This window comes from Carcharhinus amblyrhynchos, chromosome 24, assembly GCF_965287045.1.
Source record: "Carcharhinus amblyrhynchos chromosome 24, sCarAmb.v2.hapA, whole genome shotgun sequence".
Taxonomy (NCBI): domain Eukaryota; kingdom Metazoa; phylum Chordata; class Chondrichthyes; order Carcharhiniformes; family Carcharhinidae; genus Carcharhinus; species Carcharhinus amblyrhynchos.
This window is the reverse complement of record NC_137347.1, coordinates 37,548,563-37,570,599: the sequence shown is the minus strand read 5'-3', so window position 1 is coordinate 37,570,599 and position 22,037 is coordinate 37,548,563. Positions and strand designations below refer to the sequence as shown.

General features: G+C 41.6%; 1 protein-coding gene across 4 annotated transcripts in view; it reads left to right on the top strand.

Annotated features, from left to right (window-relative positions):
• Positions 1-22,037, top strand: part of LOC145357784 (protein 4.1-like) — a 204,977-nt gene that overhangs the window by 19,157 nt on the left and 163,783 nt on the right. Inside the window, exon 1 of one of the 4 annotated variants that reach the window (XM_080211271.1) lies at positions 1,022-1,200. The exons of the other annotated variants lie outside the window; for them this stretch is intronic. The gene's annotated coding sequence lies outside the window, so the exon portion shown is untranslated. Of the gene's footprint in view, positions 1-1,021; positions 1,201-22,037 lie in introns of those variants that run through there. 4 annotated transcript variants of the gene reach the window in all.

Sequence of the window (22,037 nt, the reverse complement as noted above, 5' to 3'; positions counted from 1 at the left end):
GATCCAGCCAAATAACTTTTGATGATGAAATTTGTAGAGGCTGCTGAACCTGATGGTGTAAACAAACATGCGTTTACAACATGGTATGTAGGAAGAATGAGGGAAATGAATCTTACTTCTGAGAATCCTTCTTCACCCCACTTCCCAGCCCCCAAATGCAGGACCATGGAAACCTACTAAAAAATATTTTACTGTCATCCTTGAAATCTAAATTTTAACCAAATTGGGATCTATCCAAAATCTGAGTCTTCATCAGGTGAATGAAGAGACAAATTGGAAGAAAGAAGACAATCATTAGATTCCTGCCAGGAATTGTAGCCTTCTCACTAAGGTAGATATGATTAAGGAGGATTCTTGAGGGTTTTCACAATTATGACTCCAATTGCAGCACTTGTGCTATCTACTTTAATCTCATTTTCCTGCTCTTCCTTTCTTATTTTTTTTCCATTTCAAATCAGTTCCTTTTTAAAGTACATTATAGTTTGTACCTTGGGAACCATTCTAGTAAAGCATTCAATGTTATACCATCTCTCTAAAATATTAAATTTGTGCCATTGGTGCAAGAGAAATTTGATATTATTCATGTGTTAATAAATACATACTAAATTTGCTGCATTAAATTTAGTACAGGTGTATCTAGGTGCTTCCTATGGAATATATGAGCCTATATCTGTTTTTAGCTGTGCCCACATAAAATTAGATCAAGGAGACCATTTAATTTTATTCAAATTTCTAAATAATATTTTAACAAAACTACTTTCAGATCAGGACTCCAGAACCAAGCTTAAATTTACCCCTACTGAAAATGCGTAACATTAGGTCCAAACACAATGTACTGAGACATGTTTTCACTAGCACTCATTTTGAAAACCAGATATATATTTTTAGGTTAAAAAGATACTTGTACATTTCTGTATTTTGTTTTAAACATTAGTAACATTTATTTTCAAAAGCTCTGTATTCTTGTTCTTTTCGCATTTGATTTTTCTTTGGAGTTTGACAGAGAAAGCTGCAGCAAATCAAAATCATAAAGCCAAAATTGTAACTAAGCTGTGATGTTTTAGAATTTTCCACCAAATAATGCAATGTGAACAAAGGCAAAATACTGCAGATGCTGGAAATCTGAAAAAAGTACAGAAAATGTTGGAAATACTTAGTGGATCCGGCAACATCTGTGAAGCGAAAAGGTTAAAATTTGAGGTCAGTAACTTTTCTTGAAAACGAATGAAGGGTCATCAACTGAACCATTAAATCGCTCTCTCCACATATGCATCCTGATCTGCTGAGTATTTCCTCTATTATCTGATTTTATTTATTAACACCATGAGGAGATGATTTTAAAGAAAAACAGAATTGAGAAAGTTTCTTTAGAATCCCAGGAAATACGTGGTTTTGCACATAGAATTTTATTTTTTATTATTTGTTCATGGGATGCAGGCGTCGCTGACTGGGCCAGCATTTATTGCCCATCTCTAATTGCCCTTGAACTGAGTGGCTAGCATGGCCATTATGAAAAGTCACTTTAAGGTTTGCCTTCTAGCAACACGCTATTTTTGTAAGACAGTGTAATTCTGTGAGCATTGTGCTTCTAAATCTTTAAGTGGATTGTGGCTCATGAAACCTTAGACAGGATTAGAGAAGCAATCAGATAACTTCTGCGCATTACGCGGTATTAGGGGGTGCTTGATGCTATATAATTACTATAATTTTATACTGGTTACTGATTTCATTTAATGTCTTTGTAAGATAGCTTTATGCTCCATGCTACTTTATCAGACAGTTTTCAACTTGAATGTTTACGTAGATTTTATAATTGTTGCATTAACATAAGCAGATCAAGTCCAATAAATTATGGGCCCATTGCTTTGCCAGCGGTGTCGTGTATCGTTAGTCATAGAACATAGAACGTAGAACACTACAGCACAAACAGGCCCTTCGGCCCACGAGTTGCGCCGATCACATCAACACCTATCTATAACCCCCAATCCCATAAAACCCCATTTACTCATCCAGAAGTCTTTTAAAAGACCCCAGCGAGTTCGCCTCCACCACCACTGACGGCAGCCGATTCCATTCACTCACCACCCTCTGAGTGAAAAACTTACCCCTAACATCACTTCTGTACTTTCCTCCCCGCACCTTAAACCTGTGTCCTCTCGTAGCGACCATTTCAACCCAGGGAAATAGCCTCTGAGAATCCACCCTATCTATTCCTCTCAACATTTTATAAACCTCTATCAGGTCGCCTCTCAACCTACGTCTCTCCAGGGAAAAGAGACCCAGTTCCCTCAACCTAACTTCATAAGGCATGCCTCCCAGTCCAGGCAACATCCTTGTAAATCTCCTCTGTACCCTTTCAATAGCTTCTACGTCCTTCCTATAGTGAGGCGACCAGAACTGCGCACAGTACTCCAAATGAGGCCTGACAAGGGTCTTATAAAGTTGCAGCATTACCTCCCGACTCCTAAACTCAATCCCTCGATTTATGAAGGCCAGTACACCATACGCCTTCTTGACCACCTCTTCCACCTGCGAGGCCGATTTAAGAGTCCTATGGACCCGGACCCCAAGATCCTTCTGCTCCTCAAGACTACCAAGACTCCTGCCCTTGATAGTGTACTCGTTCATCCCGTTGGTTCTGCCAAAATGGACGACTACGCATTTATCCGCGTTGAAGTCCATCTGCCACTTCTCCGCCCAGTCCTGCATCCTATTTATGTCCTGCTGCAACTTTTGCCATCCTTCCAGACCATCCACAACACCACCGACCTTCGTGTCATCAGCGAACTTACTTACCCATCCTTCCACTTCCTCATCCAGGTCATTTATGAAAATGACAAACAGCAAGGGTCCTAGAACAGATCCCTGGGGCACTCCACTGGTGACTGACCTCCATTCAGAAAAAGACCCATCCACAACCACTCTCTGCCTTCTGCAGGCAAGCCAGTTCTTGATCCACAAGGCCAAAGGCCCTTGGATCCCATGCCCTCTCACCTTCTCAAGAAGTCTTGCATGGGGGACCTTATCAAACGCATCATGTTCGGCATTTTCCATTTAAATACATTGAGTATGTGTAGGTATTTTTTTTCTCTACTCCTGATCAAGGAATGTCTATTGGGGTGCTGTTGGAAAAAATACAATTTGCATTCTACAAAATTCACAAACATCAAACAAGGTTAAAGGATTTCCTCCACAAGGCAGCAAGTAATCATATGCATTAATTCCTGGGATGTGGGTGCCCCTGGCAAGATCAACGTTTGTTGCCCATCCCTAATTTTCCTTGGAAAAGAAAATGTGGTCGTGGGGATCGTAGTGTTGAGCTACCTTCTTGACACATCAATCTTGTAGTGAAGATACTCCCAAAGTGCTATTCAATAGCGAGTTGCAGGATTTTGACCCAGCAATTATATTTCCAACTCAAGATGCACTGTGACTTGGGGATGGGGCTGTCCCCAAGTGCCTGCTGTACTTGTCCTTTTAGAATTTGGTTTTGAGAAGTGCTTTCAATATAGCTTTGGTGAGTTTCTGCAATGCATCTTACAGTGTGTGAAATAGATACCCAAAACAGTGATTAAATGATTTAAGATGGCACTTTATAACCTGAGCTGGATTGAGTTTAATGAAGATATTAATACTGATCTATTTTTCAAAGGAGATGGAGGGAAAAGGATGTATTCTTGAAGCAGGAAATCAACAGATAGTTTGGGTATAGCGTATTCATACAAGAGCTCTGAATGGAGTGAGCTGATGGGCTAAATGACCTTTTCCATCTAGATTATCTTGCATTCATAAAATAGGATGTCAAGCAAGCATCTATTTTTCTGTGTCTAATGGAATTGTGAGCTTTGTTGTTTATTTAAAGCTGGGCTTTTTCCATGACCTTTGTGTCTTGCTTTTTCAGTATTTCTAAATGAGGAACGCCCATTATGTAAACCCCAATGTTTGAATTGTGATCTTTAAAGTTGTTTAATTATTTACTGCCTGGATGCCGTTTGCAGTTTCAATAGAACTTGACAAGGAAAGCTATCTGTAACTTGTACTTCAGATGCCCCCCAAGATGAACATAAGCTCATTGTACAAATTGCTCTTCTGTCAGATTACTTAGATATTTTGAAAGGAATGTTTCAGAGCATCGGGAAATAAAAGCAGTTAGTTATAACTGCACTGATACAAGTGCTCATTTGCACATTACATAATGAGACCGAGAGTCCTTATACCTTTTTCTTGAATGTTGAATATTATCTTAGAATTGGTATAAAATGATTCAGTACAGGAAACCTCATTCCCTAAAACATAGTTGGACACATTGTTGAGTTTTGGTATAGCAAGTCCCAGTTGATTGAATTTCTGTTACAGGACTTTATGCAGCATTATACTGCATGTGCATTGATTCAGAATGAGTCAGTCCTTCAGTTTCCTTTCTCCGTTTTTGTTTTGTATCCAAAATTAAATTTACTTATATTTAAAATAGTTCTGAGGCTGACTTCTATAGCTGAACTAGAACAATTGAATAAAAACAGAAAACGCCTATGATACACGAAAAGGTCTGTCAGCATCTGAAAAGAGAGAAGACGGAGATATGCATCGGTTAAGTCCTTTTAAGTATAACTGCTGGTTTCTGATGAAAAGTCTCAAACCAAGATATTAATCTATTTTTTCTTCTTTTTAGTAGGATGCCTCACTAAATATTTTTAAGACGCGGGTTGATGGGTTTTTGATAAGAGAGGGGATTAAGGGTTATGGGGAGAGGGCGGGAAAGTGGAACTGAGCAGCGACAGATCAGCCATGATCTTATTGAATGGCGGGGCAGGCTCGAAGGGCTAGATGGCCTACTCCTGCTCCTATTTCTTATGTTCTTATGTTCTTATGAATTTTACATGCCCTCCAGGGATAGGCTGGGATATGAAAGGATCCATAAAATAGCAAAGGAAAGTAGAAGTGGAATCACCTTCACTTTCACCATGCAATGGCATTTTAGTAGCCCGGGACAAGGTGGAGGATGGCTCCCCTGCCCAGAGATTAATTGAGCCAATTAAGGTCCTCCTCTGGGGTGGGATAGGCCTCCATGGAGGATCTCTGGTGATAATGGCTACCCTTATGGCAGCACAAATCCCTCATCAACTTCCCCACCCTTTTAAAGAAACAGGAATCCTGACAGCATTTGATCAGTCACTGGTGGCTGAATAATGCAGCCATGAGCCTCACAAAAGGCCAAGGTGGCGTTAGCCTCAGCTTTCAAGCCAGATGTCCAGGCCCCTGTCATGCCAACTAAATTCGGCCAGTTGTGTGTAACCTGCATTTTCTATCCTTTTTTTTCCAAATTTCCAGTAATTATAGTTTATTATTCTTATCCGGAACACTATTTTTTTGCATAAAACTAACATCGATATATTTATATCGTGCCTTTAATGTAAAAGACAGGCGACCTAAAACTTTGTCTAAGAGGGAGGTTTTCAGGAGTATCTTAAAGGAGTAGAAAAGGGAGGAATTCCAGAACTTCAGGCTTAGGCAGTTGAAGTCTGTATTGGTTTTTCAGTATTATTTTGCTGCAATGACAGACTTAGCCAAAACTTCTCTCTCCTGGACTAAATGGAACTTAATGATTTCCCATTTCGTTGTGATTTCTCTGGCTTGCTATTGATTAATAGAATTCTTACAATGCAGAAAGAGGCCATTCAGCCCATCAAGTCTGCACCGACTACCTAATTAGTGTGACAATATTGCGCCTTTAAGAAATGTATTTTAGTCAGATTTCTGAATGTTTCAGCAGGTCCTTCCATTTTATCAGTACTGCTGGGTCTATAGTCAGCATCCTATATTGTTACTGCAACAGCTTAATGGTTCCTAACTGCTAGAATGTTTGTTTTAATCTGAACTAATGCAGTTCTGCTGTTCACCAGGGGTTTTGCAGAGTAGAACTTAATTAGACTGATTGACAGGTACGGTCATATAACTGGATGGAGCTTCGCTAACACAGAATCCAAGTTTAGTTTCTGTTGAGATGCTGCTTGGTGTTGAGAGAGCACTGTTTTTCTTTTCCTCTCTCTGAAGTTGAAGACTTGAGTCTGCTAGGAGATGAGTCTCTTTCTCTGATATTCAGCTAGATGAGAGTGGATCTTTTTCTGAGAGTTGCTGTTTGGAAACTGCTGCCTGGATCTATGTCCAAAAAGTGTTAAAAGGCTGGAAATCTAGCAACGCTTGAGCATACTTGCTTTTTGTGCTCATTAATTCTGAAATATTTGTGAGGTTATTGCTTTAAATTGGACCAATAGAGATTAGTAGCTGCTAAGAATTATACTTCTGTCATGTTTAATTATTTTAATTGGTAAAAGTTATACATTTTTTTGTTATATTCTTACTGTATTCTTAAATAAAATTTGTTTCAATAAAAGCTTCTGAGCAGGTCAGATGAATTATACCACAAGCAAAACAGCTTATACTCACCCTAATGCCAAATTAACTGTAAAAGTTGAGGTCTAGGCTAATTGTATTAGATACCTTGGAGTTTCTACTCTGATCCCTAACATTAGGAAATACAAGTAGTATACAGATTTATTCAAGGCTTTGTTTATGATTGCAGACACTTGTTGTCATTTATTATAGAGGTTGTTCTACTCAGTTTATTAGAATGACATTATTCAATCTTAACTGAATTATGTAATCAATATTTCTACGGCTTTCAGCTTATTGACTTAAAAGCTGACATCAAATGGACTGACATTTTTCAGGGTTGCATTGCAATTGGATGTAAGTTCGATGCTTGGTCTTCTATTGTATTAAAATTGTTTTGAGATATACTAACAAGGAACAGGGGTAGGCCATTCTATCCCTCAAGCCTGCTCTGCCTTTTAAAAAGATCATGGCTGATCTCGTAGTAATCTAAAATCTCTACTCTGCCTATACCTAATAACCTATCGCCCTCTTGCTTACCAAGAATCAGTATGCTTTGCCTTAAAAGTATTCAAAGATTCTGCTTCCATTACTTCCACAATCTTTTCAGGAAGAGAGTTCCAAAGACTCTCAATCTTCTAAGAGACAAAAAAATCGCCTCATCTCCATATTAAATGGGCAACTCTTTAATTTAAATGGTGACCCCTCCATATTAGACTATTCCACAAAAGGAAATATGATCTCCACATCCATTCTGTCAAGATCCCTTAGGATCTTATGTTTCAATCAAGTTGCCTTTTACTGTTCCAAATTCCAGTGGTTGCCAACCTTTCTTCATAAGGCAACTCATCCATTTCAGGTATTAGAAACAAAACAAAAATGCTGGAAAATCTCAACATGTCTGACCGCATCTGTGGAAAGAGAACAAAGCTATCATTTCGAGTCTCAATGACTCTTTAGAGTAGGTATTAGTCTGGTAAACTTTCTCTGAATTGCTTCCAAAGCATTTATATCCTTCTTTAAATAAGGTGATATATCACCTTTAAATAAGATGACCAATACTGTACTCCAAGTCTGGTCTCACTAGGCCCTGTACAACTGAAGCATAATACCCCCCCCCCACCTACTTTTGTATTAAATTTCTCTTGCACACATACCACTGTATTAGCTTTCCTAATTACTTGCTTCACCTGCATACTAATCTTTTGCAATTCATGCAACTGGTCACCCAAATCCCTCTACTTCCCAGAGCTCTACAATCTTTGACTATTTAGATAATGCGTGCCTTTTTTACTCTTCCTAGCAAAATGGAGAAATTTATATTTCCCACATTATACTCTATTTGCCAGATCTTTGCCTACTCACTTAACCCATTTATATCTTTTTGTAGCCTCCTAATGTTCTTTTCACAACTTACTTTCCTACCAATCTTTGTGTCATCAGCAAATTTGGCAACCATCTCACAGAGATTTTAAATACTATTTCAAGTGCTCTTCCACGTACTTTATATGGTTTCCCACCTCTACTACTCTCCCAGGTAGTGCATTCCATACTCCCATCACCCTCTGGGTGAAGTTTTTTTTCCCTCAAATCCCCTCAACTTAAAATTATGCCCCATCATTATTGATCCTTCAACTAAGGGGAACAGCTGCTTCCTATCCACCCTGTCCATACTCTTCATAACCATACACACCTCAATCAGTTCCCCTTCAGTCTTCCTTGTTCTAAAGAGAACAACCTCAGCCTATCCAACCTCTCTTCAAAGCTCAAATGCTCCATGCCAAGCAACATCCTGGTGATTCACAGTGCAGTCACAACTTTCCTATTGTGAGACACCAGAACTGTACATACTATTCCAGGTGTGGCTGGCCAAAGTTTTGTACAGCGCCAACATAACTTCCCTGCTATTATAATTAACGCTACAAATAATAAAGGCAAGTGTCCCAAATGCTTTCTTAATAACCCTATTAACCTGTCTTGCCACCTTCAGGGATCTGTGGACAAGCACCCCCAAGATCCCTCTGAGCTTCCTAGTGTCTTGCCATTCATTGAGTACTTTCTTGTTATTCCTTCCAAAGTGCATCACCTTGCACTTTGCAGGGTTAAATTCTCACTGCCACTGATCTCCCATCTGACCAACCCATCTATGTCATCTTGCAATACAAGATGTTCCTCCTCACTATTACCAATATTACCTGCCAATATTCATGTCAGCTGCAAACTTACTTATCATTCCCCCCACATTCTCATCCGTATTGCTTATATATAATCACAAACAGTAAGGGACCTAGCACCGATACCTGTGGTACGCCACTGGAGACTGGCCTCCAGTCATACAAACAGCCTTCAACCGCCACCCTCCCAACACTGTCAGTTTTGGATCCATCTTGCCAAGTTACCCTGGATCCCATGTCTTTTACCTTACTTATCAATTTTCCATGTGGGACCTTGTCAAAGGCTTTGCTGAAATCCATACAAATTACATCAATTGCACTTATTTCATCTAGACATCCAATCATCCCCTTGAAAAATTTATTCAAATTTGTTAGATAAGAGTTTTGACAAAGACATGCTGACTACCCCTGTTCAAACCTTGTCTCTCCAAGTGGAGATTAATTCTCTCCAGAATTTCTCCAATAGTTTCCCTACCACTGATGTGAGACTCACTGGCCTATAATTCCCTCGTTTATCTCTATCACCCTTCCTGAAAAATGGAACCATATTAGTTGTCCTCCAATCGTCTGGGAGCTCCCTTGTGGCCAGAGAGGAGCAACACTTAAGCTATATGTCATCCAGGAAAAAGCAATATGTATCAGCTACAACTTGCACTGCTGAAACTCATCAAGACTCCTTCAACAGCAACTTCAAAGGACATGGGCAGCAGAAGCATGGGAACATCACTATCCCCTCCAAGCTGCACAACATCCTGATTTGAAAATATATCACTGTTCCTTCACTGTCACTGGATCAAAATCCTGGAACTCCATCCCTAACAGCATTGTGGATGTACCTACAGCATATGGCCTGTAGTGGTTCAAGAATGTGACTTGCCACCACCTTCTCGAGGACAATTAGGGATTGGACAATAAATGCTGGCTTAGCCAGCAACATCCTGTTATCCAGCTGTAAACTTAAAACTTATTTCCAGGTACTTACTTTAGTATAACAAACCAAAGGACAGGAATCAACTCAGATTCACTTAAATGAACCTTCATTTATTCAACATTTTAGGTACCAAAACTCAAACTTAGAACAGTTGCAACACTTTTTAACTCATTCACTTTAACTCTTCCACTGGAAATGACAAGTCTGTTCATGATGTAGATTTGTCCTCGTGGTTACATAGAACATAGAACATAGAACACTACAGCACAAACTGGCCCTTCGGCCCACAAGTTGCGCCGATCACTTCTATACCTACTAAGCCATAGACCTATCTATAACCGCCAATCCTATTAGATCCCATATACTCATCCAGAAGTCTTTTAAAAGACCCCAGCGAGTTCGCCTCCACCACCACCGACGGCAGCCGATTCCATTCGTTCACCACCCTCTCAGTGAAAAACTTACCCCTAACATCTCCTCTGTACTTGCTTCCCTGCACCTTAACTCTGTGTCCTCTCGTAGCGACCATTTCAGCCCGGGGAAATAGCCTCTGAGAATCCAACCTATCTATTCCTCTCAACATCTTATAAATCTCTATCAGGTCGTCTCTCAACCTTCGTCTCTCCAGGGAGAAGAGTCCCAGCTTCCTCAACCTATCTTCATAAGGCATGCCTCCCAATCCAGGCAACATCCTTGTAAATCTCCTTTGCACCCTTTCAATAGCTTCCACGTCCTTCCTATAGTGAGGTGACCAGAACTGCGCACAGTACTCCAAATGGGGTCTGACAAGGATCTTATAAAGTTACAGCATTACCTCCCGACTCCTAAACTCAATCCCTCGATTAATGAAGGCCAGTACACCATGCGCCTTCTTGACCACATCCTCCACCTGCGAGGCCGATTTAAGAGTCCTATGGACCCGGACCCCAAGATCCTTCTGCTCTTCAACACAGCTAATACTCCTACCCTTGATATTGTATTCCTTCAACCCATTGGTCCTGCCAAAATGGACCACTACACATTTATCAGCGTTGAAGTCCATCTGCTGCTTCTCTGCCCAGTCTTGCATCCTATCTATGTCCCGCTGCAACTTCTGACATCCCTCCAGATCATCCACAAAACCACCAACCTTCGTATTGTCGGCGAACTTGCTAACCCATCCCTCCACTTCCTCATCCAGGTCATTTATGAAAATGACAAACAGCAAGGGTCCTAGAACAGATCCCTGGGGCACTCCACTGGTGACCGACCTCCATTCAGAAAAAGACCCATCCACAACCACTCTCTGCCTTCTGCAGGCAAGCCAGTTCTGGATCCACAGGGCCAAAGCCCTCTGGATCCCATGCCCTCTCACCTTCTCAAGAAGTCTTGCATGGGGGACCTTATCAAATGCCTTGCTGAAGTCCATGTAAACCACATCTACCGCTCTTCCTTCGTCAATGTGTTCAGTTACATTAAGAAGCGGGTTGATGGGTTCTTGATAAGAGAGGGGATTAAGGGTTATGGGGAGAGGGCGGGAAAGTGGAACTGAGCCACGACAGATCAGCCATGATCTTATTGAATGGCGGGGCAGGCTCGAAGGGCTAGATGGCCTACTCCTGCTCCTATTTCTTATGTTCTTATGTTCTAACTCAACTAGGCTCGTAAGGCACGATCTGCCCTTGACAAAACCATGTTGACTATTTCTGATCATTCTAAACTTCTCCAAATGCTCATAAATCTTGTCCGTCAGAAACCTCTCCATCAACTTACCAACCACTGAGGTCAGACTCACCGGTCAGTAATTTCCCGGGCTATCCCTGTTCCCTTTCTTGAAAATAGGAACCACATCCGCAATCCTCCCGAACCTCTCCCGTCTCCATCGACGAAGCAAAGATCGTTGCCAGGGGCTCTGCAATCACTTCCCTCACCTCCCACAGTAACCTGGGGTACATCCCATCCGGTCCCGGCGACTTGTCTATCTTGATAGAGTTTAAAAGTTCTAACACATCCTCTTCCTTAACATCCACATACTCAATCTTTTCAGACTGCTGCAAACCTGTAGTACAACCTCCCAGATCACTTTCCACCGTGAATACCGAGGCAAAGTACTCATTAAGCATCTCTGTCATTTCTTCCGGTTCCACACAGACTTTTCCCCCTTCACCTTTTATAGGTCCTATCCCTTCTCTTCTCATCCTTTTACTTTTCACATATTTGTAGAAGGCCTTTGGATTCTCCTTAATCTTACCTGCCAAGGCCTTCTCATGACCCCTTCTGGCTCTCCTAATTTACTTTTTAAGCTCCTTTCTACAAGCCTTATACTCCTCTAGATCCTTAACATCTCCTAGCTCTCTGAACCTTTTATACACCTTTCCTTTCTTCCTGACTAGGTTCACCACAACCTTCGTGCACCACGGTTCCCATGCCCTACCAAAACCTTCTTGTCCCATCAGAACGTTATCGTGCAGAGCTCCAGTCAAACATTCCTTGAATATCCGCCACCTTCCTTCTGTACTTTTCCCCAAGTACGCCTCCTTCCAGTTTATTCGTCCAATTCTCTGCCTGATGTCTTCATATTTCCCCTTACTCCAGACAAACACCTTCCTAGCCTACCTGATCCTATCTCTTTCAAATGCTATCGTGAAGGAGATAGAATTATGATCTCCATCCCCAAGATGCTCTCCTACCGAGAGATCCGACACCTGTCCTGGTTCATTAGCCGGCACCAGGTCAAGTACAGCCTCTCTTCTCGTAGGCTTATCCACGTACTGTGTCAGGAAACCCTCCTGAACACACCTAACAAACTCCTCCCCATCCAAACCCCTTACCCTTGGGATATTCCAGTCGATGTTTGGGAAATTAAAGTCTCCTATCACGACAACTGTGTTATTACTACATCTCTCTAGGATCTGTTTCCCTATCTGCACCTCAACTTCCCTGTCACTATTGGGCAGCCTATAGAAAATACCCAGCAAAGTTATTGACCCTTCGCTGTTCCTAACTTCCACCCACAGAGACTCTGTAGACAGTCCCTCCACGGCATCCTCCTTCTCTGCAGCCATGACACTGTCCCTGATCAACAGTGCCACTCCACCACCTCTTTTGTCCCCAACCCTGTCCTTCCTGAAGCATCTGAAGTACCCAGTCCTGTCCCTGAGATATCCAAGTCTCTGTAATGGCCACTATCCAAGTCTCTGTAATGGTTCTTCTGTCTTCTCTGAAGATGTTCCTTTACGGCACACTTGCGATGATGGTCTCAAGTTATCACTGAAGACGAAGACTGAAACACACCTTATATCCCCAAACTGTCCTAATTTTCCAGAAAGTTGTATGGCACTCAGCCAGTGATATCATCAGAAACCAATCACAATGTTTGATCAAGGCCAATGGAGTTGCTGGTAAACAACTCCCAAATATTTATAACAAGGTTGCATGTAAATTAGTCACCTCAGTATATATGGTACCAATGGCTCTGACATGTCTAGCATGTCAAAACATGCTAAATGAACTTAGAGCCAGACTCACTTTCCAAAGAGAGCTGAGGGACTGCTATGTACTCTGTTTCACAGAGATGTGGTTCACTCCTGCTTCAGTTGCCTACAGCCAGAGGACTTCTCAATTCATCAAATGGACCACAGAGCAGCCTCAGGCAAGGCTAGGGGAGGTGGGGTCTCTTTCCTAATCAACACCTCGTTGAGCCAAGTCGTAGCAACACTGGCAACTTTCTGCTCCCCAGACCTAGAAAATCTGATGCTAAAATGCCGCCCCTACTACCTTTTGCGGGAGTTCACCTCCATTATCCTGATGGCAGTTTACATCCCCACCCCATATGGACATGAAGATTGCGCTGGATGAAATTCACACCACTACGAATAGCCTTGAGACGAAACATCCCGAGGCCTTGTTCATCATGGCTGGGGAGTTTAATCAGGCCAAACTCAAGCGCATACTACTAACATGTCTCCTGTTCCACCAGAGGCCCAAACATCCTAGACCACTGCCATACAAATATCAAACATGTCTACTGCTCTATCGCACCCCCACCCTTCGGCAAATCAGACCACAAGGCTATGCTCCAGCTCCCGGCTTACAAGCAAAACTGAAGCGGGAGAATCCATCAGAGAAAGTTGCGCAATGTTGATCTGAGGAATCGGATGATCGCCTATGGGGCTGCTTGGAGTCGGTGGACCAGTCAGTATTTAAAAACTCTGCAACCAGCCTAAACGAGTATGTCACTACAATAACTGACTTCAGTAGTAAGTATGTAAAAGACCGTGTGCCAAAGAAGCAAATCTGTGTGTTCCCCAACCAGAAACCATGGATGAACAGGGATAACCACTGCTTGCTGAAGTACAGGTCTGAGGCGTTCAAATCAAGCGACACTGACCGATACAAGAAAGCCAGATATGATCCAAGGAGATTCACTGAAGATGTCAAAAAACAGTACCAGACCAAGCTAGCATCCCAGGCTAGCCACACTGACTCCTGTCGACAATGGCAAAGTCTGCAAGACATAACAGGCTACAAAATGAAGGCATGTAAAATCGCTGGCACCAACGCACCCCTCTCTGATGAGCTCAATGCATTCTATGCCCATTTTGAGCAAAAGGCTAGCGAGAGCATGCCCTCCACCCTGGACGCCCTGGATGAACTTGTATCTGGGGTCACCATTGCAGATGTCAGAGCAGCTTTCTTGAAGATCAATCCACAGAAAGCAACTGGCTCAGATGGGGTACCCGGACGAGCTCTCTGATCCTCTGCGGATCAGCTGGCGGGAGTATTCATAGATATTTTCATACTCTCTTTACAACAATCTGAGGTTCCTATCTGCTTCAAGAGGATGACCATCTTCCTGGTACATAGAACACTACAGCACAAACAGGCCCTTCGGCCCACAAGTTGCACCGATCACATCCATACCTACCAGGCCATAGAACTATCTATAACTCCCAATCCCATTAAATCCCATGTACTCATCCAGAAGTCTTTTAAAAGACCCTAGTGAGTTCGCCTCTACCACCACTGACGGCAGCCGATTCCACTCACTCACCATCCTCTGAGTGAAAAATTTACCCCTAACATCTCCTCTGTACTTGCTTCCCAGCACCTTAAACCTGTGTCCTCTCGTAGCGACCATTTCAGCCCTGGGAAATAGCCTCCGCGAATCCACCCTATCTATTCCTCTCAACATTTTATAAACCTCTATCAGGTCACCTCTCAACCTTCGTCTCTCCAGAGAGAAGAGACCAAGCTCCCTCAGTCTATCTTCATAAGGCATGCCTCCCAATCCAGGCAACATCCTTGTAAATCTCCTCAATAGCTTCCACATCCTTCCTGTAGTGAGGTGACCAGAACTGCGCACAATACTCCAAGTGGGGTCTGACAAGGGTCTTATAAAGTTGCAGAATTACCTCCCGACTCCTAAACTCAGTCCCTCGATTAATGAAGGCCAGCACACCATACTGGTATCTAAGAAAAACCAAGCACGTCTTAATGACTATTGGACGGTGACTCTGCCATCCATCATTATTGAAGTACTTCGAAAGGCTAGTCATGGCACGAATCAGTTCCAGCCTCCCGGACTACCTCGACCCACTACCGTTTGCCTGTCGCCGCAACTGGTCCACAGCAGACGGCATGTCCCTGGCCTTGCACTCAACACTGAGAAAACAAGGACACTCCTGTCAGACTCCTAATTTATTGACTACAGCTCAGCCTTCAACACCATTATTCCTACAAAACGCATCTCCAAACTCCGTGGCCTGGCCATCGGCACCTCCCTCTGCGACTAGATCCTGAACGTCCGAACTCATACACCACAATCAGTAAGGATAGGCAACAACACCTCCTCCGTGATCATTCTCAAAACCAGTGCCCCACAAGGCTATGTTCTCAGCCCCCTAACTGTACTCGTTATTCACCTATATATGTGTGGCCAAATTCCCCTCCGATTCAATTTTCAAGTTTGCTGACGACACCGCTGTAGTGGGTTGGATCTCAAATGATGACGATACAGAGTACACAAATGAGAGAGAGAATCTGGTGAACTGGTGCAGCAACAATAATCTGTCCCTCAATGTCAACAAAGTGAAGGAGATTGTCATCAACTTCAGGAAGTGTAAAGAAGAACCTGCCCTTGTTTACATCAATGGGGTCAAAGTAGAAAGAGATGAGAGCTTCAAGTTTTTAGGTGTCCAGATCACTAACAACCTGTCCTGGTACTCCCTTGCCAATACTACAGTTAAGAAAGCCCACCAATACCTCTACTTTCTCAGAAGACTAAGAAAGTTTGGCATGTCAGTTACGACTCTCACCAACTTTTACAGATGCACCATAGAAAGCTTTCTTTCTGGTTGTATCACAGCTTGGTATGGCTCCTGCTCTGCCCCAGATCACAAGGAACAACAAAAGCTTGTGAATGTAGCTCAATCCAAGATGTAAACCAGCCTCCCACCCATTGACTGTGCGAAGGCAATGGGAAGTGTAGACAAAGCAGTCAGCATAATCAAGGACCCCACACACCCTGGACATTCTCTCTTCCACCTTCTTCTGTCGGGAAAGAGATACAACAGTCTGAGGTCATGTTCCAACTGACTCAAGAACAGCTTCTTCCCTGCTGCTGTCAGACTTTTGAATGGACCTATCTTGCATTAAGTTGGTCTTTCTCTACACCCTAGCTATGACAGTAACACTACATTCTGCACTCTTTTGTTTTGTTCTCGATGAAAGGTATGCTTTGTCTTATAGCGCACAAGAAACAATACTTTTCACTGTATGTTAATACATGTGACAATAATAAATTGAATCAAAAAAGCATAGCCCAAACAACTATCATTATTTGGTCAACACAGGAAGTGTCAGGTCATGTCTTACTGCAGCTTCTAAACCATAATTTGACCAAAGTTCCCATTATGCTTAACTACCATTGTAACAGTTGCTCTTATAGCCAGTATTGCCATTATTGCTGTAATCATTGCAGTAGTTGGCCCTCCAATCACAGCCCACATCCCACAAAAGAGTAAGTTGAAAGAAAGCTGTAGCAGACGGCATTGATAGCAATCATGTAGCCACGAGTTGCCATTAAGCAACTTATTATATGACTAAGAAAGGCTCATATTTCATCAATGCAGAGGTGGTGTCAACATAGAAGAACAGAATATTGTAGGTGAGTGCACAGTCTCCAAACAGCAGTCATGGTGCATTCACTTTGTGGACATTCATGATGCAGTCACTATAGTATTTTGAGGGACAGACAGAAAGAATAGCTAGTTGTAGCCCTCTTCTTTTTTTTTCCACGCAACTCCATTTGCCGTTCCTTGCATTCAATCAGAAATTTTAACATTTTTCACAGCAGTGTTTTGGTGTAATTTATATTAAATTGTTATTCTTAAATTAAACTCAGAATGGCTTAAATATGCTGAGCAACAATCTGCTGGGAATATAATTTGGATCGAGAGGAGCCCACATCAGCACAATAATTTGACACGATAGAAGTTCAATTAGATATTCCAACAGAATCAGACCTGCTTACTTAAAAGGTTCTGAAGTGGGCCAGTTACTATTAGCGGCCCTTTTATCTATAGCCCTTTTAATATTAATAGCTATTTTTGAAAAAATATACTTTATTCACATAAAAGCTGAAGACACAATACAAAATGTTTCAAATTATAACAGAAAATCCAATGACATTTACATTTTCTCCAGACATCACGATGCACTCGGGTGCTTCAGTTCAATAATGAGAACATTGCATATATTTCAATATTTTCATTAGAGAGTACAGTTCTCTTCAAACTATATACATCGATCATGTTCCACTCTGAGCGCTTCAATACATTTGCACAGAGATAGGATTAAGGACAAAGTCCAAAAGGTTTCACCCTGTTACCAGCCTCTCGGTGTACATTGGCTGAAAGGACCTACACAGTGGCCTTTCCCCATTGCGCCTTGGGTGGGATGCTGCCCCAAACTTGAATGCACCGCTCAACCCCTCCTGTCTCCACTTTGAGGGCAGTATGCGGTGGCGCAGATACCTCAGCTCTGCATAATGGACCTGATGGGGAGTGCCCTTCTCACCACCAGACAAGCTAGGTATTGGTGCTTGTTTGAAAGCCTGGTGCTGAGACACTTTGCCAGATGACACTGACAGTCTGCTCAGGGAAACATCCAACAGGATCCACCATCTTTTTTCCCCTCAGAGCCTTGAGGACATTACATACAGACCATTGCTTGATCATCAGAGGTGATTTTCTGAACAAATTTTTCCATGAGGGACAGTGATACGACACAGTCCAACTACTTGAAGTGTTCTATGAGGGACAGTGATATGACACAGTCCAACTACTTGAAGTGTTCCACGCCAATGTGACCACATCCACCCTTTGCAAGACTGAGGACAGGTAGAACCTCAGCATGCAGTGGCACTTGGTTGATGCAGCTGTAACAAAGGTGGTCATTAGGATGAGAATGGCATTCAGTACATCTTTTTCTCCCTTATCCAGAGATTTGTGTATGGTGTCCCTATGGACACAATCCATCTTGGATCTCCAGATGAACTTGAAGATGGCTTGGGTGACTGCTACGGCACAGGACCAGGGTATGAGCCAGCAGCCATGTGTAGCGACCCCAAGAGTATCATACATCTGATGACCAGTTTCTGCTTTACCTTGGCAACACATTCCTTCCAGTGTTTGGCACACACCCAGCCGCTCTGAACCATATCCCCAGCACCTTCAGGTAATCTAACCTGACGATGAAGGGGACAAATCCCAATGACACTCAATCAGCTCTGGGTTGGGCTCGCCACATTAGGAGAAAATGTGGAGTCTGTGTTCGAAGTTGATGAGTCCTTATTGATAATATTAAACTATGCTAACAAGCATGATTTTATTTCAGCACAGATGAGACTTAATATGAAATAGTAGATGGGTGTGGAAAAGTAATCAAAGACAATTAAAGAGGCTGCATGGTTGCAAAGTGGTTAGCAATGCTGTCTCACAGCTCCTGGGATCAGGGTTTAATTGTGCCTTGCATGTTCTCCCTGCGTCTGAACACAGCTGAGACTCAGATCAATAGAGGTGAACGAGAATAAGCAAAATAAGTTGATTATAAGGTTAACTTAAAATGAATATTAGTTTTCAAATAAATTTTAAGATCCAATTATCCTGAATATGTACTGTAAAATCAGTTGGTTATGAGTTGGAATTGTTTAGCTTTACTTGAAAGAAATTATTTTTTTTTTACTTGAGTAGAATTTGTCCAAAATCTGCATTCATTTACAATATAAGCTCAAGTTTGGTAATGCGTCACTTAAAAGCAACCATCAGATATATTGCCTGGAAGGTGGGTCGTATTGTAAGCAAAATAGGCAGATTAAAGTTTACCTCATAGTAAGAAGTTTCACAACTTCAGATTAAAGTCCAACGGGTTTGTTTGGAATCACAAGCTTTCGGAGCACCGCATCTTCTTCTTCTTACTGTGCCCACTCCAGTCCAACACCAGCATTTCCACAACATGGCTACTTTACCTCATAGTCAGAAGGGCACATCCTTTCCAAAGATGCTGCCAGACCTGCTGAGTTTGTCCAGCATTTTCTGTTTTTATTTCAAATTTCCAACATCTGCAGTATCTTACTTTTAATTTTGTGTCAAATCTTGCCCTGATTGTTGCAGTAACCACATGGTATTAGATTTAGCACACACTCCACCCAGTGATAAAGGAGCTCATTTAAACAAGCAAAACTTACATCAGGAGTTCTGTAAAGATTTAAAATGCAGTAAATTTTGGTTGCATTGGGAGCTAATTTTGTATATATAAAACAAGTTCAACGTAAGTATAAATGACAGATTTTGGAAGAGCAGGCACTAATTTGTTTTAATTTAAAGATTTGCCCACCACATATGATTATCTGTTACATTGGTGTCTCTACGTGTGGAATGTTGGCCTAATTTACTGTCCCATTGAACCAACTTGAAAGGACACTTTGCAAACTGAATATTACAGCACTTGCATCATTTCTTGCGTGGAGCTTCCACCTCTCAAAGCATCAAAAGCTAACACTTTAACAGTAATTTATGACTGCCCCATTAATATGATTTGCAAACAAGTTTTGAATTTTCTAAAAAAACTTGTCTGTCTAATGTGTGCTGTATAATTTGTGTGCATTCAGCAGAACTGTATTGACATTCTTCTTTGTGTTATGAGCAATACATTGAGAATTGTTATAAATATTGGGTGTAGGTAAAATTATAAATTGCCTTATTTTCGGTTATCTTAGCAATTTAATATTCTATCTCGTCAGTTTTCAAAAAATAAACAAACATGACTTAGAGGAAGTTTTCTTTTACAAATTAACAACTGATGACTGTCTATTTGTAGAGAACTGTAGATTGCTTTCTCAAAAAAAGGGCAAAAGTTTTGAATAATTTCCTATAATGCAGGAGAAACATCTTCCATGCTGTGCATTTGGAAGTAATCCAGATTCCTGAAAAGGTATGCTGCTTTGCAAATTGTTCTTAAAGCCCAACCTTATAATTAAGTTTTTCAACAAGGGTGTCATTTTAGTTGTGATGAAGTGCACTTGATGTTAAGTACCTTATTCTTCATTTAGCATAGGAGCAATTGTAAGCCCAGGCCCAGCAAAGCGAGTCTGTCAGGGATAAAAGTCATCTTCTTATTGATGCAAAAAAAATCCAGATTGTTGATATGTTGCACATATTCAAAGCTTTAACAACGAATGTTTAAAGACAATAAAGGCACCATTTAACTGAAACGTTAGTCATATGGATAGGTTTGAGTCATGCTGGTAGTAAAAATGACAAAAATAAACTTGCCTCCATTAAAACTGGAAGTGGGCAGGATGAGGGACAAGTCAGCAATCTGCTCTTGGGAGGTGGGTTGGTTATTGAAATCTTTTTAAGGGGGCTGTGTACTTTCATTTTAGTAAAGTTTATATCTTTAAATGCTGCTGTTCTGGTTTCACTGGCATCAGGAATCCTTGATGTGGAGATGCCAGTGTTGGACTGGGGTAAGCAGAGTAAGAAGTCCCACAACACCAGATTAAAGTCCAACAGGTTTATCCGGTAGCACAAGCCACAAGCTTTCGGAGCACTGTCCCTTCATCAGGTGAGTGGGAGTTCTTATAAGGAATCCTGGCAAAAGGAGGAGGAGAGAAGGACTGAAATCACAATGAAAATGCTTCTGAAGCATGGCTTGTGGATTAGGAGGAGCAGAAATGTTCCCTCTATGCCCAATAACTCTAAGCAATCTGAACTCTCAAATAGCATAACCTCCTCCACAACCATGATATAGCTATTCACCTCCATCACTAAGCCTACCCATGCAGTCATCTCTGTCCAACAGACAAGCTGATCAATCAGACTGGTTTTCAGATGGACAACCTAGAAGGGTGAGTGGATAGGGCGGGAGCTAGAAATCACATTCCCTGGAGTTATGATTCCACGTCACTCTGGGAAGCTCACATTCCTGGGGTTCCCAATCTCCCCTCCCCAAAGCCTGCTTTCACAGCGAACTTCATTGCAGTGTTAATGTAAGCCTACATCAAGGCCTTGGAGACTAGGAGATCCCAGTGTCAATTCTGTGAATTTGCTTTACTAGTTTATGTACTACACTGGTTAACAGGGTACTAGAATTAGCCACCAAAAAGCAGCAACAACAACATTGCAGTTATTTCACACACTCAATATAATAAAACATCCTACGGGCAGTTCTCTATTTTATGTCATTCAAGTGATGACGAATGACACATTATGTTTATGAATTGTCGCCCATTTCAACTGTATAACATCTGTTTCAACTTTATGACACCGTGCCAGTGGGTGCCCCTTGAGTGATTGTGAGCTCTAATTCAGAAACCAATCCCCCATTTATATCTTTGTTCCTCTGGGATAAATCAGTTCCCACTTACAATGTTTCAACTTGCAATTGTTTCCTGAAAACCACGGAGTGTTGTAAGTCTAAGGACTACCTACATTGTGCTTCTGGAAAATTGTTTGGGGTTCATGCTTTTTGATATCTGTTTAATAATTACTCCAAATTGAAAATGTGAATGTTGGCTGAGGACAGAATTGGTGCTCTCCAAGCCTACACAGCCTGCTGGTACTCACTTTGGGGGCTTGCAAATAAAAAGTATTCAATTATGTGACGTATTAAATGCTTTAAAAACTTTTCCCATTTTTGTAAAGAGAATCTTCTTTCACTAGAGTAACAGCCTGTTTTTGTTTCTATCTGAGTAGTTGATGTGTCTTTAGGAACCATGTTGTGAATTTTCAAAAGTTTAAGATGGTCTTTGTTAAACTTTATTGAGTGGGTTCTGAAAAGCCTGCTTTTGTAAAGTTGGATGTAAACCCACTTAATTAGTTTTAGAAAAAATGTTTTGGTTCCTCTGTCTTTTTCAAGTAGAAGTATAGAACTTGCATTTAATGGAGCCTCTGGATGCTATTCTGTATAGCCTTTGCTGTTTGCAGTAAGAATTGAAAAGAAATTAGGATTAAGGAAAAGAATAGAATGAAATAAATTTTAGTAATGTAGTTAAATGTTAC